At 39.7% G+C, this 24032-nt stretch overlaps 1 pseudogene; it reads right to left on the reverse strand.

Annotated features, from left to right (window-relative positions):
* Positions 1–4712: 4712 nt before the first annotated feature.
* LOC119625045 (single-stranded DNA-binding protein, mitochondrial-like) lies at positions 4713–11936 on the reverse strand (annotated as a pseudogene).
* Positions 11937–24032: the final 12096 nt, after the last annotated feature.

Raw genomic sequence — 24032 nt, forward strand, 5'->3', positions numbered from 1 at the left:
AGGCCCAGACACAGTATTTCATAATGCAAAATATGTTAGAATGTTGCAAAGTCAAAAATTTAAATATAAAGTTCAACCAACCGCAAGGCACAGGTCACATGAATGTTAAGAGTATTGAATTAACTGAGCATGGCTTTTGCTTAATAGATTGCAAAATTCCTGGAGACAGGGATTCTCCCATCTGAGATTCTCCTATCTGACTCATCTTTGTATCCCCAACAATGTCCAGGACATTGCATATAACAGGCTTTAACACATTAAATTAAATACATTTTTAAAATAGTGGCTTATCTTTCTTGACAGAGACAAGAAGCATTTAAAGTTAAATGCAAGAAGTTAAAGAAAGATGGGTAAAGTTTTATCATGTGCCAGAAACTGTTAGAAGTTCAATCAGAGAATGAGACAGATTCTATTATCTCCATTTTAGAGATAACAGAACAGAAAGATTAAATAGCTCACACAACTGGAAAGTGGTAGCAGTGGGAATCCACACCTGGGCTGTTGACATTTACAGTTCACATTCTAAACCATTGCACTATAGTGGTAGATAACACGACTGGCGAACAGCCAGAGCTTTGTTTTCTGAGAAATTCATCAATAGAGATGTTTACTATCATCAACCTATCATCAAGAGTGTATGGGATGTTTACTATCATCAGGAGTGTATAGCTCCTGTTTGAATTCAAGAAATACAGTGTAGGGATTGAACACTCTTATTTTTGCCATTACTCTAGACCTAAGTTTAAACTCTGATTTTGACACAGCTTGGCTGTGTAACCTTGTGTATGTTACTAAACTTCTACAAAACTCAGCCTCACCACCTGCGTAATAAAGCTAGTTATTCCTACCTCACTGAGTTGTTGTGATTACATGTTTAAAGCATTTGGCAGAGTGCTTGGTACATAATACTCAATAAATTATATGTAAAAAGTATACTTACTTTGTGAGTAATATTTCATTGTATGGATATACACAATTTCTTTATTCACTTTTGTTAAACGAAAATTGCGGAGGCCATTAATTTGTACTGAGCTCCTGAACAAGACTCCAACAGATCAGATCAAACCAAAATGGAGTCACTCATGCGAAATGCTACATAATCAAGTTGAAACTTTAAGGAAGCAGATAGATCCCAAAACAAATCAGTTTTCCTGAAAACAGGAGATTCCAGTCTAGCTGAACCAGCATAATAAGGAAGTCCCCTCTGCTTTAATCCTTACCAAAAAAACAATTAGTTTACTTATTTTTTTCTTTTCTGTTTTCTTGCTCTCACCTTGCAACCCCTACTGTTGCTCAGTGGAGCTCTCATTCTATTTTGTAGAATGAAGGTTACCCTGATTCATAAGTCATGAATAAAAGCCAATTATAACTAAATGTGTTATAATGTTGTCTTTAGACACTGTTGGTGTATGCTTGGATTGTTTCTAGATTTGACTATTACTCATGAAGCTACGATGAACATCCTTGTTCAAGTCTGTACAGACGTATGCCTTACTTTTTCTTGGATAAATACCTAGCGTGGTGTGGGAGATATATGTTTAGTCTTTAAGAAACTGCCAAAGTGTTTTCCAGAGTGGATGGACATTCCCACTGGCAATGTATGAAGGTTGCAGTTCTTCTACATCCATGTCAACGCTTGGTGTGGTCAGTTTTATTTATTTATTTACTCATTTACAGAAATTTTTATTGTGAATTAAAACATTCCTAAAATTTATTATCTTAACCATTTCTAAGGGTACTGTCAGATAGTGTTAAATATATTCATGTTGTTGTGAAACCTATCTCTGGAACTTCCTCATCTTTCAAATCTGAACCTCTCTATATATTAAATAACAGCTTCCACTTTGTTCTGTCTCCCCAGCCCCTGGCAACCATCATTCTTTCTGTCTGTAAGAATTTGAATACTTTATTTATTTATTTATTTATTTTTGAGAAGGAGTCTTGCTCTGTCACCCAGGCTGGAGTGCGCTGGTATGATCTTGGCTCACTGCAACCTCTGCCTCCCAGGTGCAAGCGATTGTCCCACCTCACCCTCCTGAGTAGCTGGGATTACAGGTGTCTGCCACCATGCCCGACTAATTTTTGTATCTTTAGTGGAGAGGGATTTTGCCATGTTGGCCAGGCTGGTCTCGAACTCCTGACCTCAGGTAATTCACCTGCCTCAGCCTCCCAAAATGCTGAGATTACAGGTGTGAGCCACCGAACTGGCCTGAATTTGAATACTTCAGATACCTCATGTAAGTGGAATCATGCAGTATCTGTTCTTTTGTGACTGGCTTATTTCACTTAGCATATATCCTCAAGGTTCATCTATGTTGCAGCATCTATCAGAATTTCCTTCTTTATTAAGGTGGCATTGTATTCCATTGTATGTGTATTCCACATTTTGTTCATTCATGTGTCAATGGACATTTGGGTTCTTTAACCTTTTGGCTTGAAGAATCTGATGTAATGGTCATACTCATTATTGAGTATGATGAATAAGGATGCTATGAACCTGGGTGTGTAAATGTCTTTGAGATTCTGCTTTCAATTCTTTTGGATATATACACAGAAGTGGGTTTGCTGCATCACACAATGGTTCTAATTTTACTTGTTTTAGTAACAACTAAAACTGTTTTCCAAAGCACCATTTTACAACCATACTAACAATGCACAAGGGTTTCACCTTCTCCACATCCCTGCCAACACCTGTTATTTTCTGTTTTTTTTTTTTATAGTAGCTGTCCTAAAGAGTATGAGGTGATATCGCATTGTGTTTTAATTTGCATTTCTCTGACAATTATTGATACTAACCATCTTTTCATATGCTTTTGGCCCCATTTGTATATGATCTTTGGAGAAATGTTACCCATTTGTTAATTGGGTTATTTGATTTTTTATCATCGTTAAATTGTATATTATATATTCTGGATATTAACACCTTATCAGACATACATGTTTTGCAAATATTTTCTCACATTCTGTAGGTTGCCTTTTCCTTCTGTTAATTGTATGTTTCTTTTTTTGTTTTGTTCTGTTTTGTTTTGTTTTTTACCAGGTTCTCACTCTGTTTCCCAGACTGAGGTGCAGTGGCATAATCATGGCTCACTGCAACCTCAAACTTCTGGGCTCATGGGTTCCTCTTGCCTCTCAGCACACCAAAATTCTGGGACTACAGGAATGAGCCACTGTACCCAGCCTTGATTGTGTCTTTTAATGAACAAAAATCTTTAAGTCTGATGTATCGCTATTTGTTTTCCTTTTGTTGCTTGTGCTTTGGTTGTCAAAACGATTTCATATCAAATAAATCATTACCAACTCCAATGTCATAAAACATTTTCCTTGTGTTTTCTCCTAGGAGCTTTATAGGTTTAGGTATTACATTTAGGTCTTTAATCCATTTTGAGTTAATTTTTATATATGGTATAAGGTAAGAGTCCGACTTTTTTTTTTTTGAGACAGGGTCTTACTCTGTTGCCCAGGCTGGAGTGTAGCGGCATGATCATACCTCACTGGGGCCTTGAACTCCTGAGCTCAAGGAATCCTCCCATCTCAGTCCCCTGAGTAGCTGGGACTAGGGTATGAGCCATCAAGCCCAGTCTCTTATTACTTATTTGTTTTATTTTATTTTTCTTGCCTAATGACACTGGCTAAAACTTCCAATACTACATTGAATGGAAGCAGCAGGAATAAGCATCCTTGTCTTGTTCCTGATGTTAGAGGAAAACTTTTCAGTCTTTCACCTTGAGTAGGATATTAATGATGAAATTTTCATATCTGGTCTTTGTTATATTGAGGTAGTTTCCTTTATTGCTAGTTTGATGAGTGTTTTTATCATGAAAGGCTGTCGATCTTGCCAAATAGGTTTTTTTGGTTTTGCGTCAATTGAGATAGTCATGTGTTTTTATCCTTTATTCCGTTAATGAGTTGTATTACATTTATTTGTTATCATATATTGAACTATAGTGTATTCTAGAAATAAATACATCCTTTGGTCATGGTACATTATCCTTTTAAAATTCTATTGAATTAAGTTTGCTAGTTCTTTTTAAGGATTATTGCATTAATATTCATCAGGGATGTTGGTCTTTAGTTTTCTTTTCGTATGGTGTCTTTATCTGTCTTTGGAATCAGGTTAATTATATTGGCCTCACAAAATGAGCTTGGATGTGTTCCTTTTCTTTAAATTTTTAAAGAAAAATTTGGAGGAGGATTGTTGTTGATTATTTTTCAAATGTTTGATAGAATTATTCAGTGAAGTCATCTGAACCTGGGCTTTTCCTTATTGGGAGTAGTGTGGGTTTTTTGGTTTTCGTTTTTGTTTCTGAGAGAGTCTCACTGTGTCACCCAGGCTGGAGTGCAGTGGCACAATCTCAACTCACTGCAACCTCTGCCTCCTGGGTTCAAGTGATTCTCAAGCCTCAGCCTCCCAAGTAGCTGGGATTACAGGTGCTCACCACCATGATCAGCTAATTTTTGCATTTTTAGTCGAGATGGGGTTTCACTATGTCAGCCAGGTTGGTCTCAAACTCCTAGACTCAAGCGATCTGCCCACCTTGGCCTCCCAAAATACTGGGATTACAGGCATGAACCACTGTGCCCAACCCTGGTTTTTTTTTTTTTTTTTCAAAATAAGAACATTTTAAGTCTTGTCCTTAGAAACTATAAAGATTGTACATGATTTGGAATTGAAACTGTACCAAACAATGGTCCAAGAAGAATTACCCACTCTATGCCTTCTCTTTTGTCTGGTCCCTCAGAAATATAATGTTATCAGCTGTGATTGTTGCCTCATGTTATTTGTATCCAAGTATTCACCATAGTTTACCTCCCTCCCACATAACTTCTAGACCTCTTTTTCATATACTGATATGCCACATCTCTCAGGCTGGGTAGGAATACTGATGCTCTGTGCCGTGTTGACTTTTGACTGGCGTATCCATTTCAGCTAGGATTTCAAGACACTACGTCACCTATTATAGAAAAACTCATTTCCTTTCATGATCATACCCTAATAATCATATTCCTAATTAGCTCTTTAGTACTGTACATTATTTCTCTAATATTAACAACTAAATTAACCCATCTAAGCACCCATTTGCTATACCTCATTTTCCCTTGATTGCTATATCTCATTTGTGGGTAAAGAAAATATTGTGACTAGATTTTTTTCCCCCCAACTATTAAATCACAGGGTCTTGGCCCACTTGCCCAAGTAACTGCACATGATTCAGAGATCTTTCAAAAACCAAACTGCTAGATATTTTGGACTCATGTCTTACAAACTGACGAAGCATCTGCAATACAGGTCTTCAAAACACGGCTTCTGCTTTCTTTTCTTACAATCCAATCTTTTGTCTTTTTCTGATGCTCTAGCCTGGACAGCCTCAAGCCAGAGGATCTGTTGGGAGGTTTTTAATTACTGATTCAACCTCCTTGCTAGTTATTGGTCTGTTCAGATTTTCTTTTTCTTCATGATTCAGTCTTGGCAGCTTGTGTGTTTCTAGCAATATTTCCATTTCTTCTAGGTTATCCAATGTATTGGCATACAGTTGTTCATAGTATTCATTTTGTCTTAGTCTGTCTTTTGTGGCTATAATAGAACACTTAAAGCTGGGTCATTTATAAAGAAAAGAAGTTTCTTTAGCTTATGGCTTTGGAAGCAGGGAAGTCCAAGATGGTGACCACATCTGGTGAGGGCCTTGAGCTGCTACATAGCATAGCAGGTAAGGGGAAGGGGAAGAAAGCCATGTGAACAGAGACAAGTACAAAGGCCTGGGCTGGCTTTATATCTACTTGCTTTTGAGGTAACTAACCAAGTTCCTAGAGAACAGCATTAGTCCATTCGTGAGGGCTCCACACCTGCAACCCAAACACCTCTTACTAGGCCTCACCTCCTAACACTACTGTGCATTAAGGAATTAAGGTCTCAACACATGAACTGCTGGGGGACATAGTCAAACCACAGCACTCTAATAACCCTTTTCATTTCTGTGGCATCAGTTGTAATATCTCCTATTTCACTTCTGATTTTAGTTATTTGAATCTTCTTTTTTTTCCTTAATCTAGGTAAGGGTTTCTCAATTTTATTAATCTTTTCAGCTCTTAGCTTTGTTGATCTTAGCTTCATTGATTTTTAAAATAATTTTTCTCTTCTCAATTTTACTTATCTCTGCTCTAGTCTTCATTGTTATTTCCCTAAGATGGTAAATTTTATGCTATATTCCTTTTTTTTTTTTTTTTCCTGCCACAGGATCTTACTCTGTCACCCAGGCTGGAGTGTAGTGGTGTGGTGTGATCATGGCTCACTGCAGCCTCAATCTCCCTGTCTCAAGTGATCCTCCCGCCTCAGCCTCCTAAGTGGCTGAGACTATAGGTGCACACCATCATGTCTGGCAAATTTTTAAAAATATATTGTAGAGACAGGGTTTCTCTGTGTTGCCCAGGCTGGCCTCAAATTTCTAGGCTCAAGTGATCCTCCTGCTGCGACCTCCCAAAGTGCTTGGATTACAGGCTTGAGCCTCAATGATCTTTTAATTCTAAGGTAGTCTTTCAAAATTCTTTAAGAATTCACTTTGGGTACATTTGTCTCCTTTACTTTACAGGTTCACAGCTCTCAAATGTTGGCTCTGATCTGCTGTTGGAATTCTGAGTCAATTATTCTCACTTTTCTGTAGGAGAAGCAGCACTATCAAGGGACTGAAGTTTGATGAAGAGATATGCTCTCAACTATTTTTCAACTTGACTTTTTCATCATCACATTTTCAGATATTCATCCCACCAAAAAAAGGTTGTTGTATGAAATGATATTGTTCTCTTAATTTTTTAAAAAGGTAGCATTTATAACATTATTGTAGATACTCATATGTTTAACTTTGGAGATTTATTTTTCAAGAGCTTTATTTATCAACAATAAAACCAGCAATGATGTTACACTACCTCAGATGGCTTTAGGATGCTGATTGTGTTGTTGAAATTATACAGTCTAAACCACGGACGTGGCTACTTTTACACTAGTACTTTAAAAAAGCTAAAACCCCTCTTCGTTAAAACAAGTGAAACCTAAAACACTACTATGTACTGTATAATAGATAGCAAAAATGTTTCAAGACAATTAGACTTAGGTACAATTTGAAATACGTTTTTCTCTTTGATTCTTAATGATTACCAGTGTCAGGTTCTTCTCTGTTTTTGCCTTCAAAACCAGAAATTCCCTTTCTTTCATCTAATTATTCGCATTATAAACTATATCACTTTGAACACATCCAGTAACTCCAACTCCACACAGTGGCTTCATCTGCAATTTAAATCTCCATATCTCCCGTTATTCCTGTTGAAGGCTATTGCTTCAATGTAATTTATTCAACGTTTTTATTCAAAAGATATTATTAATTGCACATCAAACTATGTGCCAAGGCTCTGTACCAGAGACAGAATGGTGAATGGGAAAAATGTAGTCACTCTCGTGGAATTTATAGTGTAACTGGGAAGACAGATAATTGAAGAAGCAATTGTAAGATTGATGAGTATTATAATAAAAGAGATTCAGAATGTTTGTTATGGGAACATTTCTTTTCCCTCTGGGCTTCAGGAGAATAAACCACTGGGTTAAAAACTATGATGATATTTCCTCTCTAATTTCCTACTCCTGGCAACCCCAAAAGAAAGATTTCACATAGGGAGTATCTGCATTAAGAAATAGAAACCAGTCCCTTTGAATATTTTTTTCTTCCTTTTTAAGAAAATAGAAACATCCCTTTTAGCATTAGGCATATTTCTAGCTTACAGCTGCTCACTACTAAGATTAGGTATTTATAACAATTCTGTTAGTTTTCTCTTGGTGGCTATAGCTGTTCTTCACATTTTATAAACTATTACTGTTTGGGAGATACCTAGAAACAAACTCAAAAAATGATGGCATTCTTAGTTTTTAAACAATAGTTAAGGCAGTTGTTAGGTCATATCTACAAATTGGTTTCATGGGATACGTGAAGAGATTTTGTTGGTCTTAGATTTCTTGAAATGCCTGGGAGGTCTTAGAGAAAAGACCCTGTTGACTCTAAGGCCACGTTTACAAGTCAACAGTACAGAAGCGTTTTTGCTATGAAAGTCATTTGGCGGATCTACAAGCACAGTTCAGCCTGACAGGGAGTAAGTAAATGAACGGCTTGATATCTTCCAAAGAATCAATGGGCCAACCTCAACCCCAGTGTTAACAGCAGCTTGAAAAACAAAAAAGTGGGTCACATCTGGTTAAAAACACCAAAGGGAGATACTACTATTCAAAAGGGTATACTACTTTTCAAAAGGGTAACCTAGCATTATCTTTTAACCAGGACTAGGCCAAAAATAAGATAAGTTACAGATTTTCATGGAGAATCCTAATAGTAATTATGACAGGCTCAGAGATCAGCCCATTTATGTGAGTTCCTTTTTTTCTGTCACCCTCATTCACAGAAGAGGGGAGAGGGTTTTGGCACTCAAATCTTCTCCCAAACGCAGCCTCCTAACATCCCTGCTGTAAAGTGAAGAATCTGTGAGACGAAGTTAGCATTTCTATTGAATTCGTATATTTTTTGACTGACAAGGAAAAAATACAATAGACCTGGAGTAATCAGGCTGTACATTTGAGTGGATGTCAACTCCTTACGGTAGAAAGAGCCCCGAACTGGCCAGGCATGGTTAGCTCATGCCTGTAATCCCAGCACTTTGGGAAGCCGAAACTGGCAGATTGCATGAGTCCAGGAATTCCAGACTAGCATGGGCAACATGGCGAAACTCCTTTTCTACAAAAATATTTAAAAATTATCCAGGTTTTGTGGCACGTGCCTGTGTCTCAGCTATTCAGGAGGCTGAGGCAGGAGGATCACCTGAACCTGAGAAGGTAGAGGCTATGAGCCATGATCACACCACTGCACTCCAGCCTAAGTGACAGAGTGAGACCCTGTCTCAAAATTTAAAAAAAAAAAAAAAAAAAAAAAAAAAAGAAACAACAACAAAAAAAGCCCGGAACCCTGGGAAATGAGAAAATCTCTTAATTTCTCTGTCTCTCTCTTCTTGTTTTTTGTTTGTTTGTTTGTTTTTTGTTTTTTTAATGGACTGAATTAGAAGGCATGGTAGTTCATACCTGTAATCGCAGTACTTTGGGAGGCTGAGGCTAGGAGTTTGAGACCAACCTGGGCAACATAGCAAGACCCTGTCTCTACAAAAAATGTAAAAATCAACCAGGCATTGGCCAACATGGTGAAACCCTGTCTCTACTGAAAATGCAAAAATTGGTCAAGCATGGTGGCATGCACCTGTAGTCTCAGCTACTTGGGAGGCTGAGGCAGGATAATTGCTTGAACCTAGGAGGCAGAGGTTTCAGTGAGCCAAGATTGCATCACTGCACTCCAGGCTGGGCAACAGAGCAACTGTCTCAAAAAAAAAAAAAAAAAAAATTAGCCAGGCATGGTGGCTTGTGCCTGTAGTCCCCAAAACTTGGGAGGCTGAGGAGGGAGGATCAATTGAGCCAGAAAGGTTGAAGTACAGGGACCCATGATGGTGCCACTGCACTTTAGCCTGGGTGAGACAGCATGACCCTCTCTCAAAAAAAGAAAAAAAAAAAAAAGGTTTAACATCTGACATTTGAATAATTTGAGATACTTTAAAAATTCAGCTTCTGATTAGTGGTCTGGGATGGGAATGGGGTGGAGGTAGGTGGGACTGGGGTTAAGGATAGGAGTGTGGGTTGAAATGTGTTTTCTAAAAGCTCCACTCATGATTCTGCTGGGGGACGAGTCATGTTCTACTCTGAAGTGCTCAGGGATGATTTCAGGAAACACAGTTAATAGCCCACAAGTAATACATTTGTACTACCTGTACAAGTATTGCACTACATGAAGTTTTACAAACTGTGCTGAAAATATAATATTTGTTGCTCTTTCCTCCTATCTCCCAAAAGCTAATCTGGTTTGACCCCAGGGTTATATATAGTAATCACAATGATAAAGTTAATAATACTATAATTTACCATATGCCAAACACTGATTTCAAAATTTCATGTCTTCATGTAAGACTGTTTATAGTTCTATGGGATATAGTATGACTATTAGCCCCATTTTACAGATGAAGAAACCAAGGTAAAGAGAAGCCAAGTAACTTACGTATGACAACAGTATCACGCATAGCAGAGTATACCAGGTAGATTCAGGCTGTCTAGAGAAACCCAACTTGCTTCCCTCTAACATTGGGTGGCAGCATGGTTTTATGCAAAAAGGCTAGGCATTGGCATGAGACACTTACTCAAGATCTGGCGCAATCACTCAGTAGCTATGTCATCTCAGGTGACCTTCCTTCACCTTGCTAGGTGTCTTTGTCAGCTCAGACTGCCATAGCAAAATACCATAGGCTGGGTGATTTAACATCAGAAATTTATTTCTCATAGATCTGAAGGTTAGGAAGTTCAAGACCAAAGTGCCGGCCAATTTGGTACCTGTGAAGGGCTTCTTTCTGGTTTAAAGACAAACGCCTTCTTGCTATATCCTCACATATCGGGGAGAGAAAGGGCTCTGGTCTCTGGTCTCTCCCTCTTTATTAAGGGCACTAATTCCATCATGAGGTCTCCATCCATATTGAGGCAGGAAAATAGGGTCTGGAGGCAGGGAACATAAGGCCGATTCACACTTCAGCTATGACAGGAAACATCCTCTCCATAGGGCATTCGCTGAGCAAACGACTTTGTAACTTTATTTCATCCTGTCCATTTACATAAAGTGTACACCAAGTAACCAATGGAATCCTCTAGAGGGTATTTAAACTCCCACAAATTCTGTAATGGTGCCCTAGAGCCCCTATACTCGGGCCTGCTCCTACACTGTGGAGTGCAGTTTAATTTTCCATAAATTTCTTCATTCTTTCCTTGCTTTGGTGATGCGTTTTGTCCAATTCTTTGTGCAAGGTGCCAAGAACCTGGGCACCCTCCTCCAGTAACATTATGACTTCATTTAAACCTGACACTTCCCAAAGGGTCCCATCTCCAAATACCATCCCGTTGAGGATTAGGGCCTCAATATTGAATTTGGAGAGACACAAACATTCAATCCATTGCACTAAGATTCAGTTTATTTATCTGCAAAATATGTATCACACCTATTTATAAGGTTTGAGAATGAAATAAGATGTTTATAGGCGTTAGCCCAGTCTCGTAATAAAACCAAAGGAAAACATTCAAAATAGGTATTGACTATGTATCAGGTACTTTTGAATAAAATGTAAAGAATGAAAATCGCTTATTGAATACTATGTCTTCAGAGTTATGCTAAATGGGTTTATGTATTATATTCATTTAATCTTCCATTACCCTTATGAAGTAGGTATGATGAAAACTGAGGGATTGAATATTTTCCTGACGTCACAACTGGCAAATGGGAGTGGAGCCTACAGCCAGGGCATGCGCTCTGAGGTGGTCTGTTGTCTCTTTTTAGACAGAAATACGCAACAATTATTTAAATGTTCACAAAATAAATTTAAATGGATTTTTAATTAAAATAGTAGGAGAGAAATCCGTTTTTCACCTTTATGGTCACCTTCTCTGCTGATTAAAAATTGGGATACGTGCTCTTACAATGGGACAAGGTGGACAAAAAAGAACCCAGGAGTGGAATTCTTTTTCTTGCCTCTCTCTTCCTTCCACCCTCCCTCTTTGATGTCAACCTTCCACTATTGATGCCTGTTCCTCCATGTTTACCCAAGGCCAACTTTGAGGGAAGAAATGTAGCTGTGAAAACATTGGCCCTAGGGCAACATTCTTTTCCAGTGCTAGAATTCTTTAGTGTATGAGCTGTCGCCCAGCCCCTGGTTTTCCATCTCTGATTAGTCATAGGGTGTAGAAACATTTATACTCTCTCCTCCGGAAGAATTCTTCGGCAAGTTTTCCCACCTACATCCCAGCTTACACGCTGAAGGAACATCATGCTTAAACAGAGAAAAGCTAAGTTTTAGGGGAAACTGATAAACAAGCTGGGATTGAGTTTCCTTTTTAGGAATATTTTCTAGATTAAAGAAAATCAGTTCTACTCTTAATGTGTTAAAAATGTGTCATGTGTTGGTTATGGAATTTGTGCGAAAAACATAAGATGGTATTGAAGTGTTCTAAAAAAAACTGCAGCATCATCAGGAAACTATACAAGTGATATTAGAAACAAAAGCTCTGACAGAAAAACCTCATTTCAACAGAACCAGAAAAATGAATGCAACCACTGGATCTCTGGCAGGATCCAAACAGTTGGCTTCTCAAGGTAATCACTGAGAGGCTGGAGGTCAAGTTCAGGAAGGTAGCGCATAGAAACCACACTATTCATACAGCCAAGTGGAGACAGTTAATCGATCACAAAGAAAAATGAAAATTGCAACTTCTAGAATTTAAAGGGGTTAGTCCCTGGAATCTTGGCTCTGTTAATGGCATCGAACTCTCAGGTTAATATTAAACAAACCACACTCTGGTATTCACTACCTTATCATGAGCCAAAGGAAGATAAGCAAAATATGCAGGGCTTTGACACAGCTGGAGTGGGCCACGTAACTGAATAGCTCTTGAAGAGCCTTTTACTACTAGTACCTTTTACTACTAGTAACAAACTACTAGTACCTGGTAACGAATAATGTTTAGTGATGATTAAGTGAGTATTCTCACCAAAGAAATATGCAAAAATGTCCTCATATATTTTCGTGTCTTAATCTCTTTTCTTTCCAATCTATAATTTTTCTTTAGCACAGGTTTCCTCATTCACTTAGTTTCAATGTTATTTAATCTTTATATAAATAGCCTTAAATCCCATAGAGAAATCAGCAGGTCACTAAATACTTAAATACTTATTAAGAAAACGACAGAAGAAATTTTTTCTATCTCCCTCTTTCTCTTCTCTTTTTAAACGAAGATTGGTTGACAGTGGGTGATCTCAGGCCTAAAGTATTTGGCTTTCCCCATTGTTCAGGAGTCTGGGTAAGCCTTGGTAGGCGAGTGATCTACAATGAAGATGACAATCCCCACCCCCCTCCTTTGCATGTAGAAGTTGGGCCTTTGGGATTTTACAATGTGCTAACACTCTTAAAGACTATTCATATTACTGCCTTTTTGGTTGATAAATTTGTATATCAGGGTAGTTACTATAACTATTCTGAGCTACAAAATGAACTAGAGATTTTTGCAAATACACAAAAACTGCTCTTACTTCAGAAAAAAGAAAAAAAAAAAATCCCCCCAACAATCTCAGCTTTCATAATTAATTTCAAAGGACAACCATCAGAATAGTATTCTTTCCCCAAAGTGGGAAAATTGAAAAAAATATATATTTTAAAAGATTTTGGAACTGCAAAACAGACAAATGTCCCAACTTTTAAAACATGAAGTTAATAAACAGTTTAAAAATCTTGCTGAGCTAATTAATGCGACCTGTTCCCCAAACACTCGCTGTTGTCTTGAAGTTGAAGGAAGAAAAGGCTCTTTTTCCCACCCCTCCCCCATCCAGCAGGAGGAGCTGGAAATAGAGACTTGGTAAGTGGGCCCCGAAAGGGTTATCCCTTTCCAGTAAGCCTGGGTACAGTTAGTGCTACTAGGACAGGATGCTGGCTGAGTACAAGCCCGGCCGGAATTCCCAAAACAGAGGCACAGCTGGGGTGGGGCAGAAGCAGAGTCCTCCAAATTCACAGCTGCTACCAGTTTCAAAACTGTTTTTAGAAGCCGCAGGGCTGGGAGGGGAACAGGTTCTGTTCACTTAGTGTGGCTCAGTTTGCAATTCTGGGACAGGAGCCAGATAGAGGATATTCTCCCATAATTCTTAAAGACGATGTGTGCTCTCCGGAGAGATATAATGTTACAGACTATTAGAACTCGGTGGGCCTTGGGAGGTCATCTAGTGGATCCATCCACTTATCCTACAAGCCAGGCAGTGGAGGCTCACACCTGTAATCCCAGCCCATTTGGGAAGCCGAGACAGGCAGCTCACGATGTCAGGAGTTCAAGACTAGCCTGGCCAACATGGTGAAACTCCATTTCTACTAAAAATGCAAAAATTAGCTGGGCATGGTGGCGGGCGCCTGTAATCCCAGCTACTCGGGAGGCTGAGGCAAGATAATCTTTTGAACCTGGGAGGCGCAGGTTGCAGTGAGCTGAGATCGTGCCATTGCACTCCATCCTGGGTGACATGAGCAAAACTCCATCTCAAAAAAAAAAAAAAAAAAGTCTTTCCCCTTATCAGTCAGTTATTTAATGGACACATACCATGTGACCCTACATGGTGGGATCAGACAGCCTCTGGGCCCTCAAAGCTTATCATTTGTTCAGGAGACTTATATATAAACAGAACATAACTATACAAGGCAGTATCTGATATGTTTTAAATGATGGTGTTCTCAGTAAGTGTGAAGAATCCAAAGGACACAATCATTATGAGATGAGTACTCAGGAAAAGCTTCAACAAGAAGGTAGACTTGAGCTACATCAATATGAGTAGGCACTCCAGATGAAAGAACAGAGTGACCATGGGGGTGAGTTGTAAAAGATGTTCAGCAAAACGTGACTAGAAAAGTCTCAGAGTATCCAGCATGGGTTGGTATTATACTACAGATAAATGGCCATTACACATTGATATTATCAGATATTAGACAAATGGCCAGTTTTATCTTGTAAGCAATTGGGAGCCATTGAAGACTTGGATAACACGATTACCGTGTTAACAAGTTGATTTGATGGCAAAGTGTAGGATGAATTGAAGGAGGAAGAGTTGTTTGAGTGAGGCTAGTTAAGACGCCAGTGCAAAAGTTCAAGTACAAAGGCAAGTTCAAGTTTGGTGGTAGGATTGGACATTGATAATGTAGATATGTAAAAAAAATATAATGAACAACCAATGGAAATTTTTTTCTTTTTTTGAGATCGGCCAGGCTGGAGTGCCTAATAGAACTTTTTAATTGCCGGGTGCGGTGGCTCACGCCTGTAATCCCAGCACTTTGGGAGGCCGAGGCGGGCAGATCACGAGGTAAGGAGATGGAGACCATCCTGGCTAACATGGTGAAACCCTGTCTCTACTAAAAAAAAAGAAAAAATTAGCCAGGCGTGGTAGCATGCGCCTGTAGTCCCAGCTACTCGGGAGGCTGAGACAGGAGAATCGCTTGGTCCTGGGAGGCGGAGGTTGCAGTGAACCGAGATCGCACTACTGCACTCCAGTCTGGGCAACAAAGTAATACTCCGTCTCAAAAAAAAAAAAAAAAAAAAAAAGGAAAAAGAAGTTTTTAATCAATTAGATTTTGAATGTGAGGAAGAGAGGCAGGAATACTAGGTTCAAGCTGGAGTGACCAGAAATATGGTTCCAGTTGAATGGATTGGGTAAGTGAAGAGATGGAAATAATATTGAAGCGAATTTCAGTTTTAGATACGCCAATATGGAAAAAATAGACATCCGAGCAGAAAAGAGAAAGTCATTTAAAAAATAGAGAGAGCTGTACAACTGCAAGGCATTAATATTCAAAACATTTTTCAACAAATGCTTTTGGTTTCTATCTGCATCTTTGGGCATAGTTTCAACAGTATTGGTCTCACCAACTTAACCAGCTGAGATGGGAAGGATTAAATTGATCACAATGTATGACATACTCTTCATACAGAAGTTGAAGGCTTGTAACTCAAAGGTTACAAAATGTCACTTTTACTTTATAATAATGGAGAAATAATTGGAGACATAAAAGCTTTGAGTAATCTATTCAATTGAGAATATTCCTATGGAAAATGAAAAATGCAGTCAATGAATTTATGATTGTTTTTTGTTAAGCTGCTGGGTTTGAACATTTCAACCTGATGTTTTTCTTACGAAATAAATTTTAAAAATATTGTGTAAGATGGTTGTGTACTAACAGGGTTGGGATCAGATCAAATGAAGCTTCATTGTTTATAAAGTCACTTAATTTGCCACTATTGTGACCTAGAAATGTTGAGCCACAAAGCAAAGGGAGCTTTGTTAACTACGAAGTAAACAGGATTCTGTAGTTTTCCTCCTTTCTTTCTCTAACCAGGAAGGACTTATCCACTGGCACAGAAGACATAATGCCTAGGGATCATGAAACTTTTAAGAGGCCTATGAAATTCTACTAAATTTTACCTGAGAAGGAAAAAAATTGAAATACTTAAAGTTATATCAAAAACAATTTTAATACTGATATTATAGTGTGAGGGGCCCACATAGTCAAAGTGCCTAGGCCTCATGACAGTCATAATGCAGCCCTGCCTCCTGTATTTAAATCTTAGTCTTCAATTCTAACCATAAAACCATGGCTTTTTGCATTGTTCTGCATACATTTATACATTTTGTGATCCTGTTTTTTCAATTTTTATTAAAATATATATAAACCTTTTTTTTTTTTTTTTGAGACGGAGTTTCACTCTTGTTGCCCAGGCTAGAGTGCAATGGTGTTAGCTTGGCTCACCGCAACCTCCACCACCCAGGTTCAAGTGAGTCTCTTGCCTCAGCCTCCCAAGTAGCTGGGATTACAGGGATGCACCACCACACCTGGCTAATTTTGTAATTTTAGTAGAGATGGGGTTTCTTCATTTTGGTCGGGCTAGTCTTGAACTCCCGCCCTCAGGTGATCCTCCCGCCCCCTGCCCCGCCTCGCATCCCAAAGTGCTGGGATTACAGGCGTGAGCCACTGTGCGAGGCCCATAAACATAATTTTAATTATCACCAAGTTCCACAAAGTTTGCAAAGACAAATAGTCTCCCAACCCCTTATTTTCCATATCCCTTTTCCCAGAGGTATCTATTTTTAACTTTTAAAGATGCTTCATCCGATATGTAACTCCATTTCTCTAAGTAATGTACTTGTAATGTTACTTCTGTTTTTTGTTTGTTTGTTTGTTTGTTTTAGACATTATTGACTTCCCTTCATGAACATGAGGATTTATGTATCTTTTGTCCTTCACCCTTACCAAATAAAGTCATAGATACTTCTAAGCTACTCATTCTCCTTATTTAGATTTATCTTATTTCTGAATAACTCAATGTTCAGGGTTAACATTGCTGTGACTCTGTAGGCTATTCAGTGTCGAGCCATATGGGCAACGATGATGACTTTTTCTTGACTGTACAACTTGTAGTTTTTCCTCAGTTACGAATTGTCATCTTTCCTCACTTGCCCAATTTCCTTGTACACATTTATCCCTAATCCATATTCCCCACCAGATGGTTAAATCTTTTCTTTTCTTTTCTTTTTGAGACAGAGTTTCCCTCTGTCACCCAGGCTGGAGTGCAGTGGCGCAATATCGGCTTGCTGCAAACTCCGCCTCCCAGGTTCAAGCCATTCTCCTTCTTTAGCCTCCCCAGTAGCTGGGACTACAGAGGCCCACCACCATGCCCAGCTAAGTTTTTGTAATTTTTAGTAGAGACGGGGTTTCACCATGTTAGCCAGGATAGTCTCGATTTCCTGACCTCCTTATCTGCCCGCCTGGGCCTCCCAAAGTGCTGGGATTACAGGCGTGAGCCACCGCGCCTGGCCAAATCTTTTCTTGATACATTCATTCATGTTGGGTATTATCTCAGTTTTATTGTCTTAAGTTTCTTATGGAGCACTTGGGCCTAATAGTGTCCAGATGAGTTGCCCCCATGCTTGGTACATCATCCTGAGTAAGTGTGGGAATTCCTTTTGCATTTCTCCTATTTACATCTCTTTTACCCTGTAACTCTTGTGTTCCTTTTTCAAGACTTACTCCATTATTTTGGTGGTGCACATCCTGCAGTAACTCCTTCAGAAAAATATGTGTATAGGAGAGGGGTAAATTTTTTGAGTAAAAGATATGCACCCTCACACTTAGTTCAGAAGTTGGCTAGATATTTAAGACAATCCTAAGCAAAAAAAAACAAAGCTGGAAGCATCCTACTACCTGACTTCAAACTATACTGCAAGGCTACAGAAACCAAAACAGTATGGTACTGGTACAAGAATAGATATTCAGACCTGTGGAACTGAACAGAGAACTCAGAAAGAAGACCGCACACCTACAACCACCAGATTTGACAAATCTGACAAAAACAAGCAATGGGGAAAGGATTCCCTATTTAATAAATGGTGCTGGGAGAACTGGCTAGCCATATGCAGAAAATTGACACTGGACCCCTTCCTTACACTTTATACAAAAGTTAACTCAAGATGGATTAAAGACTTAAATGTAGGCTGGGTGCGGTGGGTCATGCCTGTAATCCCAGCAGTTTGGGAGGCTGAGGTGGGCAGATAATCTGAAGTCAGGGGTTGGAGACCAGCCTGACCAAAATGGCAAAACTCCATTTCTACTAAAAATACAAAATTAGCCAGGTGTAGTGGTGCGTGCCTATAATCCCAGCTACTCAAGAGGCTGAGGCAGGAGAATTGCCTAAACCTGGGAGGTGACCCAAATACCCATCGATGATAGACTGGATAAAGAAAATGTGGTATATACATACCCATGGAATACTATGCAGCCATAAATAACAATGAGATCATGTCCTTTGCAGGGACATGGATGGAGTTGAAAGCCATTATGCTCAACAAACCAACACCAGAACAGAAGACCAAACACTGCATGTTTTCACTTATAAGTGGGAGCTGAATGATGAGAACATATGGATGCATGGCAGGGAAACAACACATACTGGGGCCTGTCAGGGTGGGGTGGGTGTGGGTAGAGGAAGGGCATCAGGAAGAATAGCTAATGGATGCTGGGCTTAGTACCTAGGTGATGGGATGATCTGTGCAGCAAACCACCATGGCACATATTTACCTGTGTAACAAACCTGCACATCCTGCACATGTACCCCTGAACTGAAAATAAAAGTTAAAGGAAAAAAAAAAAAAAAGAAATTGACTAGATAGTTAATACTATCTGGATATTGGCCCGGCGTGGTGACTCACGCCTGTAATCCCAGCACTTTGGGAGGCCGAGGCAGGTGGATCACCTGAGGTCGGGAGTTCAATACCAGCCTGACCAACATGGAGAAACCCTGTCTCTACTAAAAAAAAAAAAAAAAAAAAAAAAACTATTTGGAAACTATTTCCCTTCGGAATTTTGAATGCCTTACCCCATTTTCTTGTAAATTCCTGTGTTGCTGCTGAGAAGTTCAGAGCCCTTTTGATTTCTGATACTTTGTATGCAATCTTCCTTCTCCCATCCCACTGGAAACTTTAAAATCTTCTCATTGACCCCATTGTCTAGTCAGTTAGGGTTGCTGGAACAAAGTACCATAGACTGATTGGCGTATATACAACACAAATTCTTATCTCACAGCTCTGGAGGCTGGAAGTCCAAGATCAGAGAGCCAGCATAGTCAGGTTCTGGTGAGGGCCTTCTTCTAGATTGCAGGTGGCCTTCTTCTGGTTGTATCCTGACTCGGCAGAAAGGGGGAAAAGCGAGCTCTGTGGGGTCTCCTTTTATAAGGACACTTATCCCACTCATGAAGTTCCACCCTTAAGACCTAATTACTTCTCGAAGGACCCACCTCCTAATACTATCACATTGGGGGTTAAGATTTCAACATATAAACTGGGGGCAGGGGAGACATAAACATTCTGTCCCTAAGTCCTGTGTTCTGAAATAGCTCTGTGATGTGTCTTGGTGTGGATATATTTTCATTGCTGGATACTCAGCGAACTGTTTCACGCTGCAGACATGTATCCTTCAATTTTCAGAAATCTTAAATTATTTCATTGATGAAATAATTGATTTTTCTAATCTATCTTTGAAGAATTTCTTCAGGACTGGCCTTTTACTTTGCCTATGTTTTACCTGTTATTTTATATGCTGTTTTCTTTCTTTCTGGGAGACGTCTTCGACCTTATCTTCCAATCCATCTATTGAGTTTTCATTTTTACAACGTTTAAATTTATTTTTTGTTCTCTTTATTTTGTTTCATTAATTTTTGTTTCATTAATTTAAAATCTTCGAATACCTCTCTCTATATATTATTATTATTATTGAAAGACGGGTGGGAACAGCCAGGCACAGTGGCTCTTGCCTGTAATCCCAGCACTTTGGGAGGCTGAGGTGAGTGGATTGCTTGAGCTCAGGAGTTCAAGACCAGTCTGGGCTACATGGCGAAACCCTGTCTCTACAAAAAAAAAAATGCAAAAAAATGCTAGTCATGGTGATACACACCTGCAGTTTCAGCTACTTGGGAGGCCGAAGTGGGAGGATTGCTTGAGCCCAGGAGGTGGAGTTGCAGTGAGCTGAGATTGCACCACTGCACTCCAGCCTGGGCAACACAGCAGGATCCTGTCTCAAAAAAAAAAAAAAAAGTGTAGGTCGGGCACAGTGGCTCATGCCTGTAATCCCAGCACTTTGGGAGGCCGAGGTGGGCAGATCACCTGAGGTGAGGAGTTCGAGACCAGCCTGGCCAACAAACATGGTGAAACTCCGTCGTAACTAAAAATACAAAAAAATTAGCCAGGCATGGTGGTGGGTACCTGAGATCCCAGTTACTAGGGATGCTGAGGCAGGATAATTGCTTGAACCAGGAGGTGGAGGTTGCAATGAGCCAAGATCACACCACTGCACTCCAGCCTGGGCGACTCAGTGAGACTCCGTCTCGCAAAAAATAAATAAATAAATACATACATAAAAAGATGAGAAGTTGTATTCATTCATTTTCGCACTGCTAATAAAGACATACCCAAAACTGGGAACGAAAAGAGGTTTAATTTGACTTAGAATTCCACATGGCTGGGGAGGCCTCTGAATCATGGCGGAAGGTGAAAGGTACTTCTTACATGGCAGCAACAAGAGAAAATGAGAGAAACAGTAAAAGCGCAAACTCCTGATAAACCCATTAGATCTCGTGAGACCTATTTACTATCACGAGAATAGCACAGGAACGTCCCTCCCACAACATGTGAGAATTCTGGGGATAACAATTCAAGTTGAGATCTGAATGGGGACACAGCCAAACCATTATCGGGGTCTTGCTGTGGTGTCCAGGCTGGCCTTTGACTCCTGGGCTCAAGTGATCCTTCTGCATAGCTGGGAATACAGGCATGTACCACCTTGCTGGACTCCTCTCTATAGATATTGATACTAATTTTAAAAGAAGTTTTACATTTTTTTTTCCTGACAGCCTAGTCTTTGTTTCCTTCAAGTTGCCTTTTGCTGTTTATGTATTTTATTTCAACATTTGTGTAGGAGGCTATCCTCAGATGTCTGATAATTCTTAATTGTCTGCTAATGATTAAGGGTATCACAATAAAAAGCCAAGCAGAAGCTCTCCGTACATGGGTGGCTTTCATTTCTTCATTGACATGGGTCAGCTATTTTGGTTTGGAACCTCCACTGTCTATTATGGTGTTTCCTCTTGGGCTGTTTGGATTCCCCACAGAAGGCACCTTCAGTCTCCTGTATGAATGGGGAAGGCCTGGCTCCCTGTATTCTGGTTGTCGTACTGGGAGAGGAGGGAGGTGGTGTCGATCCCCCTTGTGTTTGATACACTTCCCCTACCTTGACTTGGTTCCCTGGTTTAGAGATCCTCTGATTTCTCTGTTCGAAGAACACAGTTCTAATCTTCTTCTGGGGTTGCAGCTGCCTAGTTGTGTAGGGTGGGCCAAGGAATTGAGGAATCTAACTATTTCTTTCAACCAATCCTTTTGATCCTGTCCTCACCACCCTCCACTTCCAGGGTACTTGGTGCCTTCAATTCCTGGGCTTTTGCCTGACATTTCAGTGGATATTATATATGTATTTTTCTTAGCTGCCCTTGCTGCTAACTCAGGGTTAGGCTTTTTCAGACCCGCAAAGTCAATTTCCCTTTGGCCATGTTCTTTCCTCCTTCAAAGGTGTTGTCATTATCTCCCTCTCCTTGGAGTTTTATGCCTTAAAATAAGTCCTTTTGGTGTAGTTTCAGTAGGGTTTGGGAAGAAGCAAAGAGAGTTCAATCTCTATCTTTACCGGAAGTCACTGCAATTGAGTTTTTGATTATTAAAAGTTTGAACAGCCTCTTGTTGCCGGGGTAACATGGCGAAACCCAGCCTCTATAAAAAAATAAAAAAATTAGCCAGGCGTGGTGGCGGGTAGTCCCAGCTACCCTAGAGGCCGAAACATTAGGATCACTCGAACCCAGGAGGTGGAGGTTGCAGTAAGGTGACATCATGCCACTGCACATCAACCTGGGTGACAGAGGGAAACCCTGTCTCCAAGAAGAAAAAATATTTGAAGGCCAGGAGAGGTGGCTCATGCCTGTAATCCCAGAACTTTGGGTGAACAAAGTGAAACCCCGTCTCTACAAACAATACAAAAATTAGCCAGGTGTGGTGACCCATGCCTCTAGTCCCAGCTACTTGGGAGACTGAGGTGGGAGGATCACTTGAGCCTAGGAGGTGGAGGCTGCAGTGAGCAGTGATCGCGACACTGCACTCCAGCCTGGGCTCCAGAGACCCTGTCTCCAAAAAAAAAAAAAAAAAAAAAAAAAATGAGTATTTAGTATTTACTTTTTTATATAAATACAATAATTTATGGGGCTTTTGAAATTTTGGATAACATTTTATAAGCATCTATGATCATCTGGCTAGTCTTAACATAGTGTTTTTTGTCCTCTTGTGTTGCTGTAAAGGAGTACCCAAAGCTGGGTAATTTGTAAAGAAAAAAGGTCTATTTGGCTTGCAGTTCTGCAGGCTGTACAGGAAGCACCAGCATCTGCTTCTGCTGAGGGACTCTGGCTGCTTCCACTCATGATAGAAGGGGAAAGGCAGCCAGAGCGGGCAGATTACCCGGCCAAAGAGGAGAAGAGAGAGGGGGAGGGAGATACCAGGCTCTTTTTTTTTTTTTTTTTTTTTTTTTTGTTTTTGAGACGGAGTTTTGCTCTTGTTGCCCAGGCTGGAGTGCAATGGCACAATCTCGGCTCACTGCAATCTCCACATCCCGGGTTCAAGCGATTCTCCTGCCTCTGCCTCCTGAGCAGCTGGGATTACAGGTGTGCGCCTCCATGACTGGCTAATTTTGTTTTTTCAGTTGAGATGGAGTTTCTCCATGTTGGTCAGGGTGGTCTTGAACTCTCAACCTCAGGTGATCTGCCTGCCTCGGCCTCCCAAAATGCTGGGATTACAGGCTCCTTTTAACAAGCAGTTTTGAAGGGAACTAATTGAGTGAAAACTCGCTTATTACCTCAAGGACTGTACCAAGTGCGTCATGAGGGATCCTCCCCCATGAACTCAAACACCTCCCATTAGACCCCACCTCCAACATTGGGGATCAAATTTTAACATGATATTCGGAGGGAACAAATATCCAAACTATATTACACAGCTATTGCATTAACCTAGTATTTTGCAAACTTGAGTAATGTTCTAACCCTACTTAAGGAAAAATGAAATCTATAGATTCCTGGTGCCGAATTACATTATTTTAATTACAACATTATTTACATGTGTACAAACAAGCATCCACTATTTATTCTTACAGCTCTTGTCTAGTTGTATAAGCAAAGACAAAAAACCAATTCAACAAAAGCATGTATTTAATTCAAATTAACAACATAAATTTAATGTGACAGATTATTTTAATGGAGCAGCATTGCTGCTCTAAATATGAATATGGTGCTTATTGCTGTGTCCTGGGTTCTTTCAAGTTCTTCATCCATCTGCTACAATGTGTTGCATGAGAGACAAATTCATCCATCTCTCCCTGAATTTGAAACACAGACAAACCATTTTTCAGATAGCAAGATTTGTTGCTATACAAGCATGACTTAGCAAGAATGCATCTTTTACCTACTGAGCCTGCATCTGTTCTTATTATATTAGTCTCTAACAAATATGACACAACTTCATGATGCCAAGGGGATCATAAATGTGAAAAAGAATTTTGCTCTTCTTTTAATTTAAATGTATTTTCTGAGGAATGTTTGTGCTGCCCACATGAGTTGACTGGTGACACTAGTTGGTCCTTAGCGCTCTGGGAAGCTTTCCTGGAGAAGGTGACCTTTTTATCAAAGCAGGAAAATAGTATGTACTTATGTAGAATTACAGAAATGAAAGGCACCTTTTCCTGGATTTTCTTCACAAAGTAAGAGC

This window comes from Chlorocebus sabaeus, chromosome 13 (genome assembly GCF_047675955.1).
Source record: "Chlorocebus sabaeus isolate Y175 chromosome 13, mChlSab1.0.hap1, whole genome shotgun sequence".
In the NCBI taxonomy this organism is placed as follows: Eukaryota; Metazoa; Chordata; class Mammalia; order Primates; family Cercopithecidae; genus Chlorocebus; species Chlorocebus sabaeus.